Raw genomic sequence first — 25,170 nt, 5'->3', positions numbered from 1 at the left:
TACTAGGCAGGCTAGTTCTAGTGGGCTAGTAATCCAGTCCTTAGCAAAGTAAACACCAAAATGCTAGAAATGCACATAAATGCACACACCCGGAAGTCAAAAAGTACTCCTCTGTTCTGAGGGGAGGAGTTTGTACCCACAATGGCCTACTGAATTAGATAAAACTAAACTCTTTTTTGCTAGCCTTGTCCATTTGGTGTGTTAAACTGCAATATGCCTGGGTGACTGCTTTCCTTTGATTCCTGTTCCCTAGAAATCTTAATTTAGCAACTTGGCTTAGGGGGGAGCCTTTCCTCATCTTGAGCTTTAAATTCCAATATTATTAACCGAGAATGTCAGCTTTCTCAAGAGCTTATCAGAAGCTTCAACAGATAAGCTCTTTCTAATTCAAATACTTTGCTGATCTCATGCGCTCTTAAGTGTATGTTCTCTCCTTTTTCTGTACAGTTGAGCAGACTATATGCATACGGTTTCCTGACTTGTTTCTGCATTGGCAATTGTATTGTTGTACCTACCAAAGGTAGCATGCATGGCCTTAAGTTACAGCTGCACAAAGAAACAGTGGTGAGCAGCCACTGAGCCTTTATGTCTTTTTCACAAGTCCACAATAAATAAGTTAGTACTAAGGTACTATTGTAGAGATGCTCTGTGTTTTCAGTAAGGCAGTGGGCTAGGACTCAGGAGATTCTGCCACTGGCACAACCTGGAGTAGGACCTTATTAGCTCTGTATTTGTTTCCGCTCCTATTCTTGACTTCTCTAGTTAGTTTAAACTTGCTACAGGCACAGACTGTGTATATGTATTCATGCAGTACTTAGCTTAACGAGGCCTTCTTGGTTCTGCAGTGACAAAAATGGTTTGAGTTATGTTTTCTGTTCTGCAGTAGCATGATCATGAGACATGAAGGTTGCATGTAAGACTGGTATTGTGAAGACATTCAGTTGTGGTGGTGGTGGGTGCAGGTCAAGGGCATGACTGGCCTTGGAACAGACATTCTGGGAAATGCTGAACCAGTGATGTTAGTCTCTGATTTAGTCCTTCACCTGAAAGTAGTGGTACCGCTGTGCTGCAAGTGAAACGAACATAAGAAGAATCACAAAGATCGTGATCGTTTTGTATAGGTCCTGTTACCAGTATTTCAGTGAGAAAGAGGCGGAGACAGTTGACTCATCACTACCAGCCAGACGGTCTGATGCTTTTTTAGTGAGAATTGTCTTGCTCGTTTCCAGAAGAACTAGACAAAACAAACCTTTCTGCCCCAGAGTTGAAATAGGTTTCTGCAGAGGTCAGTTTGAAAAGTGTTCCCAGGTTGGTGAGAGCTACTGTTTCGGGTGGCTAGCAGCATGCCGTTGGACACCTGGTTGAGATTACTGGCTGTGATTCTAGGATGCATTTCAGCTGATATATTGAATTATGTCTGGAAGTTTAATGGAGGACTAAGCTTAAAGAGACATATTTTTTCCCCTGAGGCTCCACATGCATTTTAATACAGAATGAAATAGTGACCTCAAACAGATGGAAGAGAATAGGTGGGCTTTTAAACTATTTTATTGCCTTGTAATTTCCTGGAGCTGGAATATGGGAAAGGGCAGAATAGGCTGGCATGTGTCTGTGTAGTCCTGTCTTTGTTTTGCTTAATAAGCTAGAGGGGTGTGAATTCATTGTGCAGACAAATGAAGAAACTGAGCCAAGAAAAGAGAGGAGCAGTGTCATAAAATATGGAGGTAACCTGTAAAAATTTTACAGTATGGAATAGCTGTTTGGTTCCCACAGAGCAGTATTTACTTAACCTTTGACATGTTAATTGAAAACAATTCTTGGGATGTCTGAATTACAAAACACATCCACTGTGTTGATTATATAGCTTAAAAAAGGGTAATGTGAGTGTGTGTGGCTTTTCTTAATGAAAGCCGAGGCCTAATGTTAATCTCCTAGACTATTGCTGTGATTACCAATGCTAAGACCACAGGGTATTTCAGTATTTTAGTCCTCTACTACATATATATATTTGGATATTAAGTTTAAGGCATAAGTCACTGTTCAGACAGTTTAACCAGACAGCCATGTTCAGTCCTGCTGCCTAGATTTCAGGCAAATGTCCCATTTTTGTCAGCTGAAACTTCATGAAGGAGGGAACTGAGTTTTGTAGAGCCTACCAATTTTGGGTAAGTTAGAAAATAGCCTGCATGCCACTTGTAGCTGAAAATAGCTTTGAGATTTATTTTTGCTAAAAGATAATAAATGAAAGTTAAAGATTGCTTTATTGTTTGTGTTTCTCTCCATGTCACTTAGTTCTTTTCATTAGAAGTTTTTAAAGAGACAAGAAGATGAATTCCACAAATGTATAAAGTATGATTGCAAAACAAACCCCCTAATTGCATAGCTGTTCCCAAAGCAAATCACTTCTGCTTTTTAATGGCAGGTAGCAAATGAAGGTAGTTTATTTTCTTATTTTACTTGCATGTTCTGTTTGTGAAAACATTGTTTAATCCAGTGTGGCTTTTACTGAGGATATTGTCACATGCTGTATTGTGGCACATGGATTCAGTCCACAGTCTTGCTCTTACACAGCTCTAACTCTGGATTAAGGTTTGGTGTTGAGGCTTGTTCCTGTCAGCTCCGGTGACATCTGTGACCCTGTGGTGTGGAGTGAGCAAAGGTGTCTCTTTGTGCCTCCAACTCCACTGACCTAGGCTTTCTGCTCCAATAGCTTTGTAATTAGCTTTTGTTACAAAGGTCTGTCACGAACTCTCACCTTTCTGTACACTGCTTTTTTTAATGACTGTAAGCAATACTTCCACAGTGTGTTTTCATCTGAGATGGTTATTTGGGATTTCTTTTAAAGCAGTGCTTATCTGTCCTTTTGTAAGCGTGATTATCAGTTTCAGAAATGTGTGGGAGATCTTGGATAGAGCATCATATCCAAATGCGGAGTTGTATTTACTTCTGAAAACAAAATGATCTGCTGAGCTTATGTTGACCTCCAGTACTTGTGGCAAATGTGAATGCTCTTGGGCCAAGAAATGGGTGTGGAGTTTGTGGAGTCACCTACCATGGTTAAGAATGATGGGATTTACCCTTCCGAGCCGGTCTCTGGACCTGAGGAGGCAACAGACCTGGTGACAGGAGGAAGTTTTAGTGTGCTAGTGTCTTTGCTGAAGACAAACCACAGGAAAGGGTGTATTTCTTACTTTACATGGTGTATGGACTTCACACCAGCACAAATTAGAGAAGGCATCTGCTCATGAAAGCACAGAAACTGAAATGCTGTCAGTTGCTGATGCATGCATACATCTCCCATTTGCTAATATGTTGGTTTTTAAAAGGAAGGATTTAAAAACAGCAAACTCTAAAGAGCAAGTAAAGCAGCAAATTACTGTGTGTGCGCACTATGCTTTAAGTAAGTTGAATGACTTTTTTACAGCTGTTTAGAGGGGCTGTTTGAATATAAGCTGTGTGTAAGCTGGTGCCTCTCCTGTTTCCCATTATGATTAAGAGATGGAGCTGAAGGGGAGTTAAGTGTTTAAATTTTGCTGGGTCCTCATGGCCAGTAAAAAAGCCTAAATAAAAATCTGCTCAGCAGACTGAAATGGCCCCTGTGGAGCTGTCACTGTCTGTTCTCTTTCGTAATTAGCATTACTAAAAGTCTCTAGATGTTTATTTAATTTGTTTTTTAGACTTAGAATGACATTGTTAGCACCCATTAGGTGATCAAGATAACAGTGATAGACATCTGCTCCTTTGAAGGGTGGTAGGAAAGACTTGTCTTTGCACAAAGGAAAAATATTGTATAAATTCCGTTTAAATATCTTCCTGTCCTGTGAAAATGATTTTTTTAGTGGGTTATTAATATTTTTAAAACTTTTAAACTACAATAGGTAGTGTTCTTCCTCTAGAAAAAATCATCTTTATGTACCTGGTGTTAAAGAACTAATTTCAAAAACATCTAACTTGTTTGCTGTAAGGCTGAGAAGCAAAAGAAGAAAGATAAATTCCCTATGGCACTTTAAAGAGTTTTGGTTTGGGTTTTTTTTTTTTACATGGTGATCCCATCTGTAATATATCCACTGGAAAGGTATTTGTAAGGGAGTGCAGCAGGAAATTTGTATTGCAGAAATTTGTATTGGTGTGCGGTGTGTGTTAGAAGAAAAGGGGAGGGTGGTACTAAGGTTAATGCCTGGTTTATTTTGGAGCAGCTGTGTTACAGTAAAGCTAAGTGGCTGCAGTCCCGCAGGAGGCATAAGCATTTACCGCTAGAAACTGGAAGGAGGTGAATTTCTTTTTAAGTTTTGATATTAAATGCAGAATTACTACGTACATTAAAAGGCTCATTTCTCAGGATGCAGGTTCCAAGGAAACAAAATCAGTCCTGAGAATTAGTTCCCTTAAAAGTAAAGCATGCTTCAATTTTTAAAAAACAAACAAAAAACCCCAGAACCCTTCTAATTTGACTAGTTACCTGTTACTTGGAGTCTCTCAAGATTGTGTAGTTACTTCAAAGCAGAACTACAGTTTAACTACAAGGAGTTGCCTTTTAATGTAATAAATGTCTTAAGGTCACTTCTTCAATTTTGATCTTTCAAAAATTGGAAAAAAACCCCAATAACCAAACCAAACAAAAAAGTCGCAGCCTGTGTGTTCTGTGTTTTCCTGAATATGAAAAAGCTGTGTGTCAGTATTGAAGGCTTTGTCTTTGTTTTCAAGGTTTGTGGCAAGTGCTTATCTGGAACAGCACGTGGATGTATCTTTACAGTGTAACATGCAGAAGGAATGAGTCTGTATTAGAGGACCACAAAAGCTGCCATTATTAGAAGCCTTGCTTACACTTCAGTGCTCTGGCGCTTAATCTAGCTCCCAGCTTCCAGTCATGCAGAAGAAACTAAACCAGAATGCTCTGTTTTAATTCTCAAACTTGGTTGAGCTGTCCTGCATTTCTTCCAGTATGCATTTCCTTTGTAGCCTGAGCCAAAATCTTGATTAGAAAGGTGATTTTGATCTCCCTTTTTCACTTAGCTCTTTCTCTTTACAAATTGCTGGGTCCAAATTCTATGCAATTGAGGGATTCAAATTTCAAATCATTTGTTGTTGCTCGAAGTCTTGTCTCTATAAGACAGCCACAGTTTGGCCTCTTGTTTCTTAAAGCATCTCAGTTAACTTGCAATTGCACTTTCTTTGTATGGCATAGGACCTGATTTTAAGTGGCACTAACTTTCTCAGACTGACGTGATGCAACTTGAGATGCTGAGCATCTTGCATAGTGGGATCTTTAAGCATTTTTGCTTTGATACCCTTGGGTATTGTGAAACCAGAGCTATCTGCCATATCATGGTTTGTTTTGGCTCTTCTCCTTTACAGCATATTGCAGCCTTTACCAATGTCAAGGTATTTATCACACTTTATCAATACTTGGAGATTTTGCAGTGTTTATGGCAACTGTTTGAATATCTGCAGAAGGACTCATCCAAGCTTTCCCAGTCATGAGTTTAGCAGGACACCTAGTTTTGAGGCTTTTGAGTGCTCTGCCCAACCTGCTAGTAAGAGAGATGAGCTCACTCGGGTGAGAGAGCTGAGTTGATGTGACAGAGTAAAAAGCAGTTGTTTTTATAACAATCTGAACTGAACTGCTCTACTCTTCCAGGGCACAGACTTTGCAGTCAGGCCTGTACTCTGTCACCTGTTTATAAAGGACAGATCATTTGAAGTTTCTTTTCAGTTTGCTTAAAAAAAAGTAGAAATACACTTGTAACCAATGACTTAACCTCTTGAGACTCTAAAGGGAAAATCTTCAGTATTAAATACATTTAAAAAAAAACCCAAACAACAACCCACAAACAAACACCACCCCCCAAAAAAAACCCCAAACAAACAAACAAAAAACAACCAACCAAAACCTTAATCTTACTGATACTCATGCAAGTCTCTCCCATCAGGCTGCATTAATCTTAATTCCTCAAAGTCTTTTGTAAGTCAAGAAAGTTAACAGTGAAGAGTAACTTTTTAGTTGGCTAAATGCTGCAGAATGATGCTTAAAACGGAAACAAGTTCCTGATTTGTTCTGCTTTCTGTAATGGGTAGCATACAATTCCCAACTTAAAACTTTAGTATACACTGGAGTATTGGTGCTTACACCAATCATATTTAATATGCAAAGGAGATGACAGCAGATGCATTCAACACATTTGTTTTAAATAAGCTTTTTATATGGCAGTTTTTAATGTACCTCTACAGCACCACAAAACCAGAGACTATAGCTTACTGGTTGTGTGTGTGATACTTTTGCATAGGTGAATCTGAGATTCTAAAGCAGCTATCTGACCAGCATGCTAAAGAAGGTTATTAGGTTAGCCCTAGATTTAAGTCCTTATAGTGTTTTTTCGAGTATATAGTGTTGTACTTCTCTCAGTTTGCGTTTTTCGTGTTTGTGTAACTGGTAGAGGTGTGCTGCTGAAAGATACATCTGTATAAGCAGAGAGAAGGCTGGGGAAATACTGAATCCTTTTCATCCCAAAACAAGGCATATTTAAAAAAAAAAAATGAAAACAAACAAACCCAAACCCCTTATATAAAAAACTTGCATCAAGTACTACTTCTCTGAACTGTATATTTCATTGCAATTTTTTTTCTTTAGCTAAGAGTAAATGCACTGCGCAGGTATATGCTGTGACCTTACAGTTGCTTCCCTGTTTATCTTCTCTGCTGGTGCCAATGATGGGGAGTGGTTGACTACCACAGTATTCTTCTGCTGGGGTGTGTACAACCATTGGTTTTTCTTTGCTGGGATGATAAGGAATGGTTCCTGCCTAATATGGTACCAACAAATTGTGGAAGGGACAAGTGTACAAATCTGGAGATACCTGGAACTCCTTTCTCACCATGGAGATTTGTTGTACTGTCAAGTTAGTTTGAGAGTTATAATGAAGTGCACTTGAGTGTAAAGGAGGAGAGCTGAAACTGCAAAAAAATACTGCTAAATATTTCATACTAGTCAGTTCAGATGTAAGATGTTTCCAAGGTGTTAAATGCAACAGTTTAATATTTCAAACATCAGTTTGATTCCACAGTAACAAAAAATAGACATGAATACATAGTATGGATTTTTAAACTCTTTCATGCGCTGTGATAATTTTGTTTTAACTGTTGTCTTATTCCACTTTCAACTAAGACTATGTGTGTGGGTTTTTTGGTTTTTTTTTAAATCCTTCTTCCCCCTTCCTACCTTCCCAGCCACCAGGTGAAATGCTTAATATGGCCTGAAATGTTTTGTTTGGGGCACTTGTAAGAAAAGCAGAAGAAAAGAGCTAGTTTTACAGAACAAGAACAAGGGTGATATCAAAGCACATCTGTGTGTCTTATATGAAGTAGGTTCAGAATATGAAATAAATTAAATGGAACAATTGTCAGAGGAAAAGACTGTTAATGCCCTGACCCCAGAATACCTGCACTCTAGATTTTGATAGATTTACTTGGGAGAAGGTGAAAATCTGAGATACGATCTTGTTTGCTGGGTTCATAGCAGTTATTGGACCAACAATGTTGAAATTTCTGCTTTATTGCCAGGTAGGTTTGTTGATATTGACAGTGACTTTGACTTACCTAAAGCATGAATCCATGTGAACTGAAACGTACAGCTTCCCACGTTTCCGAAACTTGCCGCAGAAGCCTTTTGTCGGGTGGGTGCTGGGTTCTAAGAACTGGTTCTCTCCACCTGTTGGATATACTGCGAGTGTGGTGGGCATAAAGCGTTTCCAAGTCAGTTCATGCTGTGTAGGGCATATGACATAAGGCAATAGAGAATCCGCCTTCAGGAGCGGTGACCCCCTCATCAGATACAGTAAACTCAGTTTGAACGTGTTCCCTTGTGAATGTTTACACCCATACTTCCTCAAGAGACCAGAGCTTTGCGGAGGAGTGTTTACTATCTATTCTGGAGTCTTACTGTTTTGCAATACAAAAAGAAGCTCCCATTGTGCTCTTGCACTTAATGGCTTGAATTTCTACAGTTAATAGGGCCATCGACAGTGACAGAAGCTGTTTTTTTCCCCAGGTATGGCGGTTGGGAACTGCAGTCATGGTGAGCTGCTTCAACAAGGCAGCTCCTCCCCACAAACTCTGAGGCTTATTACGCTAGTGTATCTTAATATGTATCGTCGGTATCTAGCTGGCTAGCATAAGACATGTCATTTAATTACTATGCAAAGAAGTGTTCAAATGGCATGCTGGAATTACCGTGCAGTGCTTTTTGCTGCGTGTTCTGAAAAGTCTACTAGAAGGGACTCTCAGCTCCTCCTGCTAGTCTTAAATTAGGAAAGGATGTGAGAGATTTTTGTACCCTGTGATGCAAATCTCAAGGCTTTAGGGAAGTTGTGTGTTTATAAAAAGGCAGAATTTGGCTCTTAATGTTAACTGAGATCTGCTCACTGCACTTACTGTTGTGAGGATGGGGAGAGAGGCGGGTTTTTTGTCAGTTTAAGCACTCCCAGTTTGTTTAATCATCTGCTCTGTGTGATATGGACCCTTTTGAGTTCCACATCTTTGGCACACACTGCTGCTGTATCAAAGAGAAATTATGAATGGAGTGAACTGGTTTCCTGGCACTTGGGAAGCCATCGAAGTTTGTGCTTAACAGAACAACCAGGCTGACTAATGTAATACAGTATTAAACATGCAGCAGCCTAAAATAATTTCTGTTTGCAGGGACAAGCCTTTTTTTGTTTGTTTTCTTAGTATATCATCTAAACAATTATTAAACAGAGAAAAATAACATTTTTTAAAAATATTGTCCTTCTAAGGAACCAGCTAGGAGAGGGTAGAGTTTAACTACTACCTCTCACCTTTTTTAATGACAAGTCATTAATTTTCCTTTGATATTCAGAGCAAGTCTGTTCCAGTTCCCAAGACATATGCTGTATGCCCTCGAGGAGGAAAGCAGTTAAGAATTACAAGGAGTATTATGCTTCGTAGAAATAAGCAACCTGCTGAAGTAATAACCTGCTATGTGCTCCTAAGTCTTCTGTATGAATCAGGGCTTTAAAGTGGTGACTGATATATAAGGAATCTGTCGTCTTTGAGCTTAACAAGACAGCTGCACTTGATAGAGGAGGAATACATTTATTTTCATGTTCTGTAACACTGACCTTCATGCAAGAAGATTCAGACTTGAGTAACCGCTTAAACTGTTGCCGCAATCCTTGAGATAATATGGCTCTTCTGCTGAGGCAGAGCAGGGTACAGGTTTAGCTGAAGATACTTTATTACGCTGTAGCTCTAATACCGCAGTCTCATTTCCTGACTGTATTAACTGCCAGAGATTTCTTTCTGAGACTTCCTCCACTGCCAAAACAGTCCATTTAAGCCAGTCTTGCTTTCTAAATATCTTGGATAACTGTTCTCTATAATAATTTCTCTAGCATTCTCTTGGTTGGGTAAGTAAGCCTGGTGAAATGGTTCTTATGATGTTTTAATACCCTCTGGTATAGGAGCACCTCCTGCTATGGAGTAATGTCTCATTCTTGGCCACTGGATTTCACGCAGACTGGTTTGGGAAGAGCTTGGGAACGCAGTAACTCACTTTGAAGAACTGCGGTGGATCTGTGTTTCATGCCTGTCTGGACCTAGGAATTCAAACGCTGTCTTCTGCATTAACCACTGGACTGCCCTCTTCCTCAGTTAATTGCATACATGTGAAGAACAGCACATTTGATGAGGCAGATGCATTGAAAACACACATCAAAGTATATGTTTTAATATTTAATTACAAATTTACCTAGTGAAAAAATTTAGTGTTCATTAAAGAATCTGTAAGTATTAAGAGTTCAGGATTTAAAGTTCATGTTGTTTGTCTGCTAAATCTTTTAAAAAAAAAAAAAAATCCATTATATGCCTGAAGAGAAAGTAAAGAGCTTACACATCTAATTGAGATGATATTTTTAATCCATAATGAGGAGTGGTGTGTTACAAATCAGTAGAAACCACTTTGCATTGTGTGCATTCATAAAGAGGTGCTCATTAAAAATGCATTTTTAGTCACCACCTGTTACTTGTTTAATATGATGGGTGCTTTACTGCAGTGTTGTATTATTTTTGTCTTCCTTCTTTTCCAAAGTGCATTATTCATCACTTTGAACCATATGGGCAGAAATACATTCTGAACATCTGATTTCTGTACTGGCCATTCCCTGAGGAAAGACTCTAATGTCCGTGTTTATGACCAACCAGTGAAGCCTTTTGTGTCATCTTTTCATGAAGATTTCTTACCTTCAGCATACCAAAGAATGCAATTAGATTAACAGCTGTGATGCTACAACAAGGGGGCTGCACTTGATTAGGCAGTAAAGGCCTCTTTGTTCAAATTCATAAATAAAAACAACTGTTTTGGGAACAGGGGAGAGCTTTCTGCAGGTCCCATGTCCTCCACAAACCCTGCTTTTTTTTGCATGGCTTGCACCTGACAGTAGGCATGTGCTGAGGTGTGTGTGGAGCGAGGTGTATGCTGGTATGGTAGCCCTTGCTCTTCCCTTGCTGGGAGAGATACCCAAGGGTCTCCCCTGTCAGAATTTCACAGAAACTTGTAAAAGTTTGATTCCTCTGGCCCCCTCTCATAAAAATCAGAATGAAAAATGCCTGTTGAGTTGCTTTCATTTCCTTTCCTTGACTACTCCAAATCTTCTCCAGTGTACAAGTGTAACTGGGAATAAAGAGCCCGATTAAATGTGCCGCAGCGCTGCATTTCAGCACTCTGGCTTTTTTGACTGTGCATATCTCCTCTGCTTTGGAGATATGATGTGTGCAATTGTGCTGTTTCCCATTTCTCTTTCATGATAGTAGCATGTCCAGTAACGCTTGCATGAGTTGTACCCACTGAGCAGAGTATGTGTGTAGCGTACTACAATATATTTTCTCTTTAATGGGGGGCAAGGGAATAAATAGACGGCAAAGTGTCCTTTTCTTTCAGTGTGATGTGAAATCTTTTATTTAATACGACCAGTGGGCAGGTTTCCTTCTCATTCTTCTGCCCTGTGCACGTATCAAAAACCTGCCATACAACCTGGTGTAATCAGCAGTCTGCTCACAGGAGGCCCCTGAGTTTGAAACAGCAGGAGTTCTGCAGCTTGGAGCTGAATGGTGTTGGCAGAGCTGTTTGAAGAAGTTTGCTTAGTTCCTGCCTGCATTGTGCTGAGCTGATTTCAAAGGGGCTGTTGCCTCTGCCTCGTGAGAATGACTTTCAATCAAAATTCACAAGGAATCATGTATCTACTAATCTGAAATGCAGCAAATGCTCTTTTTATTTTCAGTTTTGTTTGTGCCTGTTTGTGTATTGCCACTTAGAAAGCGACATCAGTGACTGCAGCTTGGGGGAAATTCTGTTTTTTGTTACTGTGTGTTAATGTTCAGTAGTAAATTTTGGAGACCTAGCAGATCTTCTGCATATTTACACTGTCAATAGAAATTGTTTAGCTTGGAGATGCAAACTTAAATGCCTGATTTTAGCACCCTTTATTTACCATATGTCTTAATGTCGTGGAGGTACAAACATTGGCTTATGCTAAGATTGAGAGGAATGGTGAATTCAGGTAGTGCTAGTGAGGTGCCAGAGCATCTAGACTTGCATTCAGGTACTGTATTGTAACTGCTGGGTTTTCTCTGATCATTTCTTCCAGATAGTAAGTATCTGTTTCTCCCTTTAAAATTAGTGGGAACTGCATGTTTTCTGAGCACTGAGAAGTAAGACCATTAGTTCAGATGCCTGGCTTCAAAATGCAAACTATTACTGTAGGTTTGAAGAGCACGAGTTGTTTTACTGCAGCATTTCTTTTGGTGAGTGACTGCGCTAATTCCCATAGAGCTCCAGTTTCTCATCAGCCATTCATCGCTCAACCAATTCGTGATGCTGTCAGCAAAAAACAGGTTTGTCAAAGTAACTCAATGCCTCCACCAAACTATGTTTAAACAATGATGCAGAGCCATTTTAATAAGTTATGTGAAAAGCTGTGTGTAAACCAGAACAAAAGAGTCCTTACTCCAGCACTTAACATCATCAACTTTTCGGAGTTTGCAGTGGACCTAGTATTGCTCCTTTCCCTGTGTACAGCTGGATCTCCTTGCCAAGGTTTTGTGCTTCACTGAGGTGAAGGGTGTAAGCACTCTGCTGATAAAATGTTGCTTGTGCTACCTTTCTGTGATTGTAGTGCCCCTTGAAATTTCATCTGAGGCTGTTTCTGGGAGTCGCACTTCTTCCAGACCACCAAGGAGGTTCAGTGTGCTTTGAACGCTGCTAGGCTTAGATCTGCTTGCTCAGTAGTTGCAACAATATAAACTTTTGTGTAACCTGTATCTTTTAAAATTCTAACAATCTTTATTTTTACAGAGCAATGCAGCCCAAATGTGGTAGACCAGAGGAGGTGTTGCTGCTCTCTGAAGCCTGAGGCTTGAATTGCTCTTGCCTGGAGCAGTCTTTCTGGTGATTTATCCTCCCCTCCTCTGCTTTCAGCTAGCTGAGAGGCCAGCCCATCACGGTTGCACTGCCGTTGTTTTGTGATCTGGTTGGTAGGGAGTGCAAGTCACTTGATACATTATATTAAGTTTCCCTTGATTATGTTGCTTAAATAGTAAACCTGAGCTCTGCTGATGTAGGTAAGGGATAGGATCCACATGTGAGGCAGCTTGGAAATTGCCTAGAAACATACATGCTGCCACCTTCATGCGCCAGTGAAGGACACAGAAATTTAAAAAGTATAATTGAAAAACGACATTAGTATAATACAAAAGGTTTTTGGTAGTGTGCATAGTTCTGCTTTTTCTGCCTGTAGCCAGAGCTCTTTGTGTTTGGGGGTTCTTGCTGGTTTTGAAACCTTTGTGACCATTTTTAAGGTTTTCCTCACTAAATACAAGGTCTTGAAAGTTGCTTTTTCTTTCAGTTGTAGGTGAGGCTTTAGCATGAGCACATGATAGCTGAGATTTGCTTTCAGAAAAAAACTAAACATCACAGCTGAAGAGGAAATTGTATTTTGTTGACATAGAAAATCCAGTGGTCAGAAGCCTTAAAACTGGCGTAACAGGAGTATTAGAAGTTAGTCTTTCCTGAATGTTAGTAATAACATAGTGACACAGCTTACCTCTGTTTCTGTGACAGATGGCATAAAGAAAGGAGCTTCTAGGATGCAACTGTACCCTTCACATTTTTTCGTGTGGTAACATGGGTGTTCCCAGGGTGTTGTATGCATCAAGTGTGCCGTGAATACCAGCAAGTACTGATGAAGAAAAGTATAAAATGGGGAGAGAAAGTTGTCTTTAAAAATGCACATCAATTATTTAACTGAGTTTTCTACATCAGAAGCTTGCCATTGCTCCTTAACTCTGCCTAAGCTGTCTGCTATGGCTGTCATGAAACACAACTCTTAAAATGAGGTCTGTGTAATCAGGCTGGTGGGGAGCAAGAAGGGTGAAGCTCCTCTGAGTTAATTAATGTTAACAGTTATAAGTTACCTGCAAGATTCACAGTAGATTACACAGATTGTATTAAGCAGGGTTAATCAGTCATTTCAGATACTTACAGGAGCACTGTTAAGAACTGGAAAGACTGAAAATTCTTGAGAGAGTGTTTGCAGGTGCAAGTATGCATATGCGTGTGAATGCATAGCCTGGATTACCATTGATAAGTAAATTTTGCGTAGCAGGTACCACACAGAGACATGGCTATTTCCTGTTCTGTGTATAGGTGAAATTGTGGCAGCTGTTGGAAGTGACTTTTTCCTTTCTTTTATATTTCTTTGCCATAACTCTTTCTTCTTGAATATGAAATATTTACCCTGCTCTGCAGTTGCAACAGTAAGGAGATCTTTGTTATCCTGTGATATTAACTGCTATTTGAATTATGGACTCATTGTGGCTTGGTGGGTTTTTCGCCGTTCATTTTTACTGGTTTTCTCTCTTGCACATGTGTTTTTTGGTGACTGGGTTTTGTAAGTGTGTAGAGGATGAATCCGTCATAAGGGAGGATTGAATGATTGCAGATTTAAAATCTTAATGTACCACAGCACCTTGTGTTGTGGTTTTCCATACTTGTTCAGAATATTTGAGTTCTCACGTTCTCTTTTTTTTTAAATGAAGTGTTGGAGCAACTCATTTTTTGTGTAATTTCTCAGACTTAAAGTAACTTGAATAACTGAATTTTCCTGACCCTGAAAGACTAACCTTAAATTTTATCAAGTACACAATTCGTCACACTTTTTTCTTTATCTCTTTTGCAGACTTTTCAATGTTGTGTGTTTAAGAAACCAGCTTGTTGCTGTGTAGTATGGGGTAAAATTCCTAATGCTCTCGCTGCTGAGCCATGGGACTCTAAATGCTTGAACAAGGGTCAGTCTTCTGTATAGCAAATCAAATGGCGTTTCCAGAATGATTTTGTTTGTCCAGGTTTGAGCAGGTATAGTAATTCAAGAGTAATAGTGGGGAGTAGTAGTGGAAACATAGATATATACACATAATGCTGTGTGTGTAAATGTATGTATATAGATACATATATGTATATCCATTTCTTCTAGAGCATAGTATTTCTGTTACTGTGTGATGCCCGAAAGGTGGGGGCAGCGAGTGAACTTGGCTGAGATAGGGATGGCACAGGAGGCCCCAGTGTCCGCAGGCTGAGGAGGCTCCTCTGTCACCTTCTCGGTGGCAAAAAGTTGGGAAACCCAGGGAGGCTGTTCCTGGCAGCCTGACCTGGTAATTGTCTGACTCTGCTTTGCCGAGGTGCAAATTATTGGCAGTAAACCCTGTGAATAGCCAAGTGTCAGCTGCAAATGAGTGTGTCTCCTCCCTGTAGGTAGCTGCTCCCTCCTCCAAGGGGGATGCAGTAACTCTGCAGATCGAAAGGTTGTTTGCTATTGAAAGCCAATGAGCATAGAAATCCAGAAAGGGAACGATGAGAAGCCCAGAGGCTATTTTGAGGGCATGGCCTCCATTTCCTCTCCCTGCCCTCTCCCATTTTATTCTCTATTCGTTTTTACTGCTGCTACTTTCTGTGGTCTCTCTTCCCTCCGCGCCCCCCGCTCCCCCCGCCCCGTTATAACTGCAGCACGGTGCTAATGGTAAAACTGGTGATTGACACAGTAAATGCTGGGAGTGTTTTCTTTCACAGGGGTGCTTGGGTTACTTTGGGAAAGCCACATGAAATTTACTGCAGCTTCTCCATCTGTACAGTGCAAGAAGCATTGATGGCCTTCAAAATCCCTTGCATGTTAAGTGCCTGGGGCAATCTGCTGGCTATAAAGAGAAACACCACTGTACATCTGTGTGTGAAGAACCATCTGGTCTGACTTGAAGCTTCTCCGTTTACCCACCTTAAGAAAAAATTTGCTGACTATTGCTACAGTGGCAAATCTCCTGGCTAGGGACTGTGTGGGTGTCTGTTGAACTTGTTGATATTGTGTAAATTACTGATAATGCAGTGATACATTGAGGTAATGATGTTGGCTATAAATTCTACTTCAAAATAATTGGAAAGCTCATAAAGTTAATCTGCACTGATACCCCTTAAAGTTTTCTAGGAGTATTTGACAAGGGCATGTCTGAACTGCGAGGACTCTCTCTACTGCTGTTTGAGGTTTTCAGTGCCCCTGGTAACTGGTTGGTAACAGGAGTTTGCCTGCAAGAGAGCTCTCAGTGATGAGAAGGTCAGGTTGTTGCAGGAGATGAATGAGAAAGCAACTAACGTAGTGAGATAGGTAGTATGTATGAGCTGCTTTGTTTTTGTTTTAACCTAGAGACATTATCAATAAAACCTTTCCCTCCCTGTACTTCCCCAGCCATCTCATTTGTCCCATAGCATCTTAGTGTCTGGTCAGGCATCCTTGCAGGGTGGGATAGCTTGTCCCTGTACCCTCTCTGTCTTCCCTTCAGACCAGCTGAAAGCTTCCCTCTTCTGTAAATCCAACATGGATTTTTGCATGGTTGTCTGCAAATGCTGCAAGGACTTCTCTCTTGCCCATGCTGGTGTCCTCTGTTGAAGTTAGATAATAAACCGATGGTATAATGACTGTTTGCATGCTTTCTGAAACATTAATTTGTTATTCAATACTAGGTTGCCCATAAGCTGCCAAGCACAAGAAGGTTTAAGCTTGTTGGAAACTCATGGTTAAAAATCTTTAAGCTTTTGGAAATTAATCAGTTTAAATTAAACTTAATTGATTTTTTTTTTCCCCTTCACATTTATATACATGTTAGGGGGGTGGGGGGAGAGAGTAGGATGCATGCTAACAGACCAGTTGCTCAGTTCTCTCTCTGATATTCCTCAATCACTGTCACAACCCTTTTCTTCACTAAGAGAAAAAAATTGTCTTGGGATTACCATTTTTCCTGAGTTACAGACTGAAAGATTTTCATGCATTTCAAAGCGAGCAATTTTAACCAATAACCTACATGTTTCATCCCATAAAATCCCTGTTGGTCATCACTGCCTGAATGCTGTCCATGTATTTACTGTTCCTCAGTTTCTAGGTGTCATTTTCTGCATTTCTCCAGTACCATCCATTCAAGTTTCTCAAAATGGTTTACCACTGTAACATGAATTAATTCTTGTTTATTCAGGGAGCATTGTCCTGGAAAGACTGAGCACGTTCGTGCTTGTTTCTGAGCATTTAACTACCTTATATTTGAGCAACTCTGAAGATGTTTGGAGGTAGTGAAGGTGAGGCATGGCACCTTTTCCTAACAATGAGAAATACTTTTCTCTGTGAGCTGACCCCATGGCAATGAAGAGGGCTACTGAGACAGTAGGATGTTACTCAGCATTAATAAGAGTGGCAGGGTAAAGCAGCTTGTTTCTTTTGGGGACTGAGGAGTAGATTGAAAATTACTAGCGAGTTCCTGCTTTGAACAGGATGTAAGAGTATCAGATTAGCAACCTGGATGTTTGTTTTACTTCTATTACCCTTAGTTACTGATGAAATTTGACTCGTACATTCACATTAAACTCGATCACATCTGTTAGGTCTTCTGTTTGCTACTAAAATATTGTTCATTACAAGAAATTCATTAGAAATCCTGAAAGTATCCCATTCTTGTGTGTCCCCTCCCTGCTTTATTTTTTTCTTTCTAGTTTCACAGATTTGTTTTCTTATTTAAACTTTGGCTTTGATTTGACTTTTCAATATTTGTACTAGAGAACTTCAAAATGGTTCTTGTCACACATGCCTCTGTGCCCTTCTGGGATTAACAGTTTGTTTTACAGAGTTTTCCCTGAGATGCATCATTCTCTTTGAAGCAACATTTATACTAATAGATGACTTGATACTGGCAAAAGTACGAAATGTGTGTACGTTTATACTACGTAGCTTCTGCTCATTATTCATCTTTAGAGAAGCAATATTGCTATGATGTGTAACCAGTATTCCTACCTCTTCCCATCTTTAACTCCTTTGTATTCCTTTTGTACTTTTGTACTTTTGGCTGCTGCTTTTTCAGGCGTTGCATTATCATTGTCACTCCGGTGGTCGGCTGCTTCTTTGGAGTTCTTGGTGCTTTTTCAGAGCCTGGGACTCATATTGCAATATTGAAGTTGCAATGCAGATCTCTAGCTCTGAACCTCTAAGTAAGCCCCACAACTCACCATGTGCTTGCCTCGGGTTAATTATTTCTGCACTTCTTCATGGCAGTATAGAAATGTATTAACGAATTCAACATATTTTATGTGAACTAGTATCAGGTGCCCAGTTAGGTATTCACTGTGTCTGTTGATATACACATATAAAAAAACAAGTTTTAGAAATATTTGTAATAGAAATGGTAGAAAACACATCTTATACATAATCTTCCTAGAAGTGCTTTTATTGGGTTCGTGTTTGTTTCTTGATGGCAAACTGTATTTTAATATTGTAAATTTTTTCACTCCAACGAACAAGGACAGTGGAGCAGAGTTTGTACCTCGGAGGTCTGCATGGCTAATGTACTTTGGTATCAGGCTTCGGTGTTAAAAGCTGAAATATACTTGCTCAGGTTTAGCGTTTGATATGAAAACTTCCAGCTTTACTATCCCAGCAAAATATGCTCAAAATGTGTATGGGAAAACTGACTTCCTTTTAAAACAAGTGAGTGTGCTTGGTGCCAAGTTTCAGAGAATTCAGAAGTGCTTCAAGTCTGTTCTGAGGGCCTGTGGTGTTTCTTTTTAATGTGTGTTAGGCTAAATTATTACGGTCCTTAGAGACCACCATAGATTAGCTGGAAGCGTGTTGAACATATGGATTGCATTTTGGCTGGTTATATTTGTAATGTCGAGTGACAGGCCTTTAACACAGCACATTTCATATTCCCTGTTACTGCATAAACCACCCCAGGACAAATCTAAGGTGAAATAGAATAGAAGTTGAGAGTAATTTGTCTGGATACTGTTATAACATGTGAAGTCACTTCCACATGAATTGAAGAGAGAAGTTGAGGATAAATCAATAGGCTTTTTATTTTCAGCAAAGTAGGTAAATTAGTCAAAGGTGCTGCTGGCAATAAAAGCAGGAGAACACAGTGCTCCACAATTGGATTTTCTCTTCTCTGGGTCAAATCAATATTGCCACTAGGCACATAGAGCTGTATGTTGTATTAACATAAGCGATTCATCTTGGAGTCAGTGAAACTAGCTTAGGAAATCTGCTGCTACATAGCCATTTAACATTTCATTTCATATTTTAGAAGTAAATGTACATTTTTTTTAAATTTAGTTTGATTAAAAAAAAAAAACTTCCTCTGCAACTGATGTGTGGGGGGGTGGCAGCTTCTCCATTGTTTATTCCACTGGGCTAGAAGTAAAACTAATTGTGTCCTAAAATACTTTTTACGTATATAAAAGTACCTTTATTTAAAAATACATAGACTTTTTGTTAAGCAGTGTAAACAATGTGCACTGTAAACAATTTTAATTGATCTTAAAGCAAATGTTTTTATCAGGACTTGCCTTGCTTGCCTTGCCCTCTGATGTCTGGAGTGATTTAGTTCTGTGGCACCGTGGAGCAGTTGATTTAACCGGTTCATAAAGCAGCGAGAGTGCGCACAATGGATCACATTTTAACCACGGAATCTTATTTTCATTTCCTTCCTCTGTTGCTTGTTACTATTTTTTCATCATCCTAGTGATGCCTTGCATATATATGACAAGCTCTTTGTTCCAGGGACGTCTTACTATTTATTTGTACAGCTTGCAGTGGATGCGGTTTTGCTCCTGGCTGGGACCTCTGCACTACTCTGATACAAAGAACAAAACCTGAGCCATAACAATGAATTGGGTGGATGATTATGCCTGGGTCCTTCCTAGGTTTCTTTTCTATGGTACTCTATTATGTGCCATCCAAATTGCATATGTGTGATTTTTTCTTTTTTTTTATTTAATAAAACCTGATCTTATACGGTATACTTCTACATTGAGTATATTTCTGTCATTTGGTGGATTACCTGCACCCCGCACAGGCTGAGCATGGCTAAGACTAGGTATGATTCCTTCACATCCCCTCCCACTGAGATTCCAGTCTACGATTGTCAGAACTTATTATTTTCAGCAGATGAGGCAACAGTTATTTTAGTGGCTTTTGGGTTTCCACTTGAAGGGTCTTTAGAAGCTTGCTTTGTAATTTCCTGGTTTTCAGGAAAAAAAAAAATCCCTTTAAAGACAGCTAATCCTCTAGTCCGTCACATAACAAATACAATTGTTGCAGAGATGAGCAAAATTCTTAATCAAATTTTGTCATGTATATGACATGTTGGCAGGGAAACAGTGAGTACTGAGTCACACGCATAGTGTCATCAGGCATGCTCGCATGGTAAGACGTATATGGAAAACATCTCAATAAAAGATCTGTTTGTGTTTCACTTCCTTGTCATTCCCCTGCAACAGCTTGTTTCATCTTGCCTAATCTTTTGTGGGACCCTGTTGTACAGTTTACAGAATCTTGCTATAAATTATTTCCCTGACACCATTAATAACTCCTGAAATAAATATAGCGAATTAAAAAAAAAAACTTTAAAAAAAAAGTTTATATATATTTTTTCTTTTAAAACATAACCTCCTTGTTGTAGGCTGCAGAATAAATTGTTTTCATTATATTAAAACAAAACTGGAAACTTTGAAAAACCGTATTTAAAAACAACCCTTGTGTCTCAATTTGCTGTTTAAAATATGCTTTAATGTTAAAACTTCTTCATTAGCCTAAGTGTTCACTCTTCCTTAGAGTTCTGATTCCAGAAAAGCTCGAGTTCGGTTGTCCCATGGACTTGGAGTGCACCTCGCCTGGGAAACGTAGCTCCCAGCCTGTCTTTATGGTAGCATCCAAAGGGACCTTAAGATGTGTAGGGGAAAAGCTGCCACCCCATCCTGCTGCTGGGAGGCTCTGAGCTGATGCAGATGGCCACTGACTCCTGCTGAGACCTTATCAAAGCATGTAGTGTCTCCTTCACCAAATGTTTCTTGCTCCAAGGATGTTTGTGAGATTGGATCCATACTAAGGTTATCGGAGAAAGATGTTGGCTGTGCTGCACACACAGGACTCTGCTCTGTTGCCTGAGTTGCAGCTGAAATGTAAGCCAGATTCCCTGGCTAGGTAGTGTTTGCTCTTGCTGGTATAAATAAAGCTGGTGATGGTTTTTCCTCATGGGCACTTTAAGTAGGAAAGCACCATTTGGCTTCCAGTTAGTTTGGCAATTAGCATTTTATAGCCAAGCAATATACTTAAATGGAATTGCTTGGCTTGAGCATTGAATTACAATGGCCGGTAGACTGCCGCTCTTCTTACATAATTTAGTACTCGCTTCTTGTTTAGGATTCAGGCAGAGGTTAATTTAATTCTGCATGAGAAACTAGTAGTTACTCAAATTAATGCTGTGCTGTACTGCAGTGCAGGGGAAAGTTTTTGTGTAGAGCTTGTATTTGCGTGGTCTCTCAGCCGTGGAAAGGACAATTTTACCTACTCCTTTCCTAGCAATGCATTCTTTTCAGGAGCCGTTGGCATGCTTACATTGGCACTTAAAAATGCAACTGAGAATAATACCTTAATACCATTTTATTCCATGCTATGGCACATGTATTTTTAAGAAGCAAAGGTGTATTGAAGTGTAGTATGGCCCAAGGAGACTTTGTTCCTACAAAATTACAAGGGGTCCACTTACCCTGTTACAGGTAAATAAAAATGTTAATATGTGACCATGGTGACTTGAGAGTGAGAGCTGCCACTGCATCTCTTCTGATGATCTGAGGCAGAGAGCAAACATCCGGTGTGTGTGATCTTGGAAGGATTAAAAAGAGTAGGTAAAACGTGCCTCAGCACTCCAGAAACCAATTAGAAACTTTCAGATGGAGAGAATGAATATGTTTGTTCATGCTCTTAATAAGCCTAAGCGCTTAACTGGGTGCTTAGAATTTTATCCTGAATCTTGTATGTGTCTTGATTTTTCCTAAAGCCCTTGACTGCTAGAATCAATGTGGAGGAATTTTGGCTTTTTTTTTTTAAGCTCCTTTCTTAGCAAAGTGATTGCAAAGAACTTGCAAACATGAAGCAAGTGCGCGGCAAGGGCTTAGATGCCAGAAGGCTGCTAATGAGAACACGGCATTTATTTATTTATGTTTAACCTCATGATTTCTAGGTAACTTAATAATGTTTTTGAATCCTTGGGGTACCAGTCCTGGAATGCCTAGCTGCTTTCAGCAAAACTTACCTCTGGCTTAGGCAGTACCCATCTCGTTGCTCAGATCTGCCGGTTGTCTCAGCCTGCTTCACGCTCCACACCTCTGCAGGCAAGCACAGCAGAGGGAGCAAGCAAGGACTGAACACCCAGTTTGACCTTCACTTAGAAAACCCTCCCTCTCGATATGGGATCCCATAACTCTGCACGCAGAAACCTTTGTGGGCTTTATTTACTGAGTTTGGGGGTCTGGCTCAAGTAGTGTAAGACTTGGCTGCTTATGTTTGTTTTGTTTATGATTTTTAGTAGTGTTGACCTGCTAACTAGAAGCATCCATTCTTGCAACCATCACTGCTGAGATTTTGGACAAATCTCTTCCAGCTTAAAATACCCTGATCTTTGGCAGAGGAGCATTTTGGGCACCTACAGATGCTGCACTAGGCCTGATGGGGATTTGTTTTGAATTGAATTCCTTAAATAAGAGTTCTGATACCAACACTATTTCTTCATGAAAATCTCATTAGCTACTTGCAGTAGCTGGCCTGCGAGTTGGTTAATGGTCTAGGTGTAAACCTGGCAGCTCAGACCCTAATTGTTCTAATAATCAGGGAAACTATTACCATATGTCGTTGCTGTTGTTACTTTACTGTTTTAACGAAGCTTTAGTTGTGCTGTAAAAATGATTAAAAGGTTTCTCACAGGAGGAATTAGATTTTTTGCTTGTACAGTTGCTCTCCGGAGTACTGTGGGGTTTTGTGGGCTATTTAAAGTGTTTGAAAACCCTGCTTTGCTCTCCAGCAGCTCCTGCCTGGGTGTGCTGCCCCTGGCCATGCTGGTCGCCTGGGGCAGAAGGACACATACACGCCATCTTTGCCTCTGCTGTGGTGTCTTGCAAATATCTTTGATTTCAAGCATAACAGCATCCTTTTATGTGATACAATAACTTGCTGCCCTTGTGGGGAAATGTTGCATTTTATCTACCATTTCATTTGCTGTCTGGGCTTCAGTGGTGTGTCCAGGTTAACCCAATGTCCAGTGTAGCTGTATCCTGGGAGACGGTCGGGTCCATGGAGCCCTTTGGTCCTCGGTCCCGGTTCACAGGCTGTAACAGCACAGTTCCCTGCCTGAAGCCCAAGTTTGACTTCACGGGGTCTTCGGGGTGGGATGGTAAAACATGAGGGGTGCAGAGAGGTCAGAGTGAGGCACAGCATTTTACTTGTAAACCTGCATTATTGCTGCTTCTGATAAAGAAAACAAGAAAATATTGATGAGTTGATGGAAATGGAAGAATTCCTGATTTGCTGTTAGCGGAGGGGACTTTGGTGTATTTTCCAGATGTGGGATTTTAAGCAATGGACCTGAGACACGGTCACATTATCCCAACTACTGAGTCCGTCACTGGGTGTCAGGCTGAGCCTTACTAACTTTCTGTGTTTTTAGCCCAGACAAAATCTGAGCTAAATTTGTCAGTATAACACATTTTATCTCACACTTGTAGCTGTGTGAGTGGATGGTTCCTTGGTACATCTCTGTTAACAGAGGATAGTTTATTCAACTGAAGTAACTCTGTTTCTGTGACCCACTTTCCTTATCTTGAAAAAGGAGGGCAATGACATTGACCTTCTGTTACAAAGTGTTGAGATCTACCGGTGAGCTGCACTGCATAGCAGCTAGGTATTATCGCAGGCACTAATCTGAAGGTGAAGGCATTTAGAACAATAAAGATAGTTATCTGATTAAACAATTTATTTTAAAAATAAACGGGTCAGAGTATCACCTTTTGCAACAATTAGAATCTTAGTCCAAATTAAGAAATCACTCTTTGCAGGCTCAGGGCCGTTTCTGCTTGTATTGAGCGACTTGTCAGATTCTTGCCAGAAAATACTAAGTTCAGACAGCTATGAGGGCGTTCAGTCATGGTTATGTTGGATGGTATACACAAATAATTTTACAGAAGGAGCTCATGGGAATGTTAACAGCATAAAGGTTAGCTGTAATGTCTTTTGTGTCTGCTAGTTAAATAGCTAATGATCTGATGATTACACAAAGACAACGCAAATTCCTTATGCATTCCTGCCTCAGTGCCACTCCACATGCTGGGTGACTGGAAGCACAATTCTTTCTCTTTTTTGCCATGGAAATTGCTGGTTAAAGCTCAATACTTCGGTATATGCAAATTCTGATTTTTTGTTTAAAGCCTCAGTGCCATGCTGTATTGTCATAGCAAATATTGCAGTCCAGCCATGTGCTGTCAAATCCAATAGGTTTTGCACCTGTTTTGGTAACAGGTGCAAACAAACTTTTGTTTAACATGTCTCAAATGCAAACTATAAAATATATTTGGCTAATGACTCAGCGAATGCTTGGTCCGCATTAGCCAAACTTCACATTGCATAAAGGTCTGTAGAGCCTTCTTAACAGCACCAAAAACCCCATCAGCTGTGACACTGAGATATTTCTACTTTATCCAAAAGAGAAACTGCTGAGAAGTATGTTTTGGATATGGATCAGAGAAAAAAAAAAAAGTGTTATGTTTAAAACTTTTTTTTTTTTTTTTTAGAATATCCACTCTGATTACTTATCAAATGCTGCAGACTCACTGAAATATTTCCTCTTTCAATCAGGCTTAATTTTCCTCCTATGGTAACTTTGAAAGAGAAGTAACAATGGGGTAACTTGGAGGGGAAGTGTTGGGGTGAATGGGTGATTGTTTCAGGAAATGTGTTTCTGTGCTCAGCTGCAGTACTTTTTCTCCTGGCTCTGAATGCTGTGCAAGTATCAATGCACGTGCCCTCCCAGTGGCTTAGAGGTAGGCTAGGAAATGGAGACAAGCAGGGAAAAGGCACCTGCCAAACATTTGGTAGAGTTGTATGTGCGAGCCTTTGTTTCCTCAATCCCAGCACAGTGCTTTAATGACACAACCATTTTCCTCCCAGGTTTTTTATGTGAAATAAATACTTGCCTGCAAAATGTTTTATTCGGATCATCACAAGTGAGTGCTGGTAACTGCAGGTTGAAGCTAACAACTCTACTCCTGTGCTCTGTATGTTCCTGGGGTGCATGGCTGAACATATTACCATGCAGAGTCCCCTTTGCAATATATTTGTTTGTCCACTTTTGAGCATTTTACCTGCCCCAGGGCTTGTAGCCTTTCCTGTCCCTTAAGCCCATTCTGTCATTTCATAGTAGCTTCAGGCAGCTGACATTTAAATATTGAACCTGACCAAGCAATGCACCTCCCTTCCCTCGTCTCCCCCAAAATAAAATTACCTTTAAATGAGGTTCATGACATACTTAGATCTGTTTTCCTCCCCATTAAAAACAATGCAAGCAAATCTAGAACTTTAACTCCAGTTTCTCTGAGCAGTGCAAGATGTCTGTTCAATAGCCTCCCCCACACCCACTTCCCCAGTCCATCATTAAAATGTCAGACCCGCAAAATAATTTGACTAATTATTTGAATTACTCAAACTTCACAGAATGGCTTAGGTACCTTTGATGAACCCACTGCATTTGTAC

General features: G+C 40.0%; 1 protein-coding gene across 1 annotated transcript in view; it reads left to right on the top strand.

Annotated features, from left to right (window-relative positions):
• CCDC88C (coiled-coil domain containing 88C) overlaps nt 1-25,170 on the top strand; it is a 98,578-nt gene that overhangs the window by 14,376 nt on the left and 59,032 nt on the right. The gene's annotated exons all lie outside the window — the stretch shown is intronic.

The sequence above is a fragment of the Fulmarus glacialis genome, unplaced genomic scaffold, assembly GCF_000690835.1.
Source record: "Fulmarus glacialis isolate BGI_N327 unplaced genomic scaffold, ASM69083v1 scaffold25702, whole genome shotgun sequence".
Taxonomy (NCBI): Eukaryota; Metazoa; Chordata; class Aves; order Procellariiformes; family Procellariidae; genus Fulmarus; species Fulmarus glacialis.
Note: the sequence above shows the minus strand (reverse complement) of the source record. Positions and strands in the feature narration are given on the sequence as shown.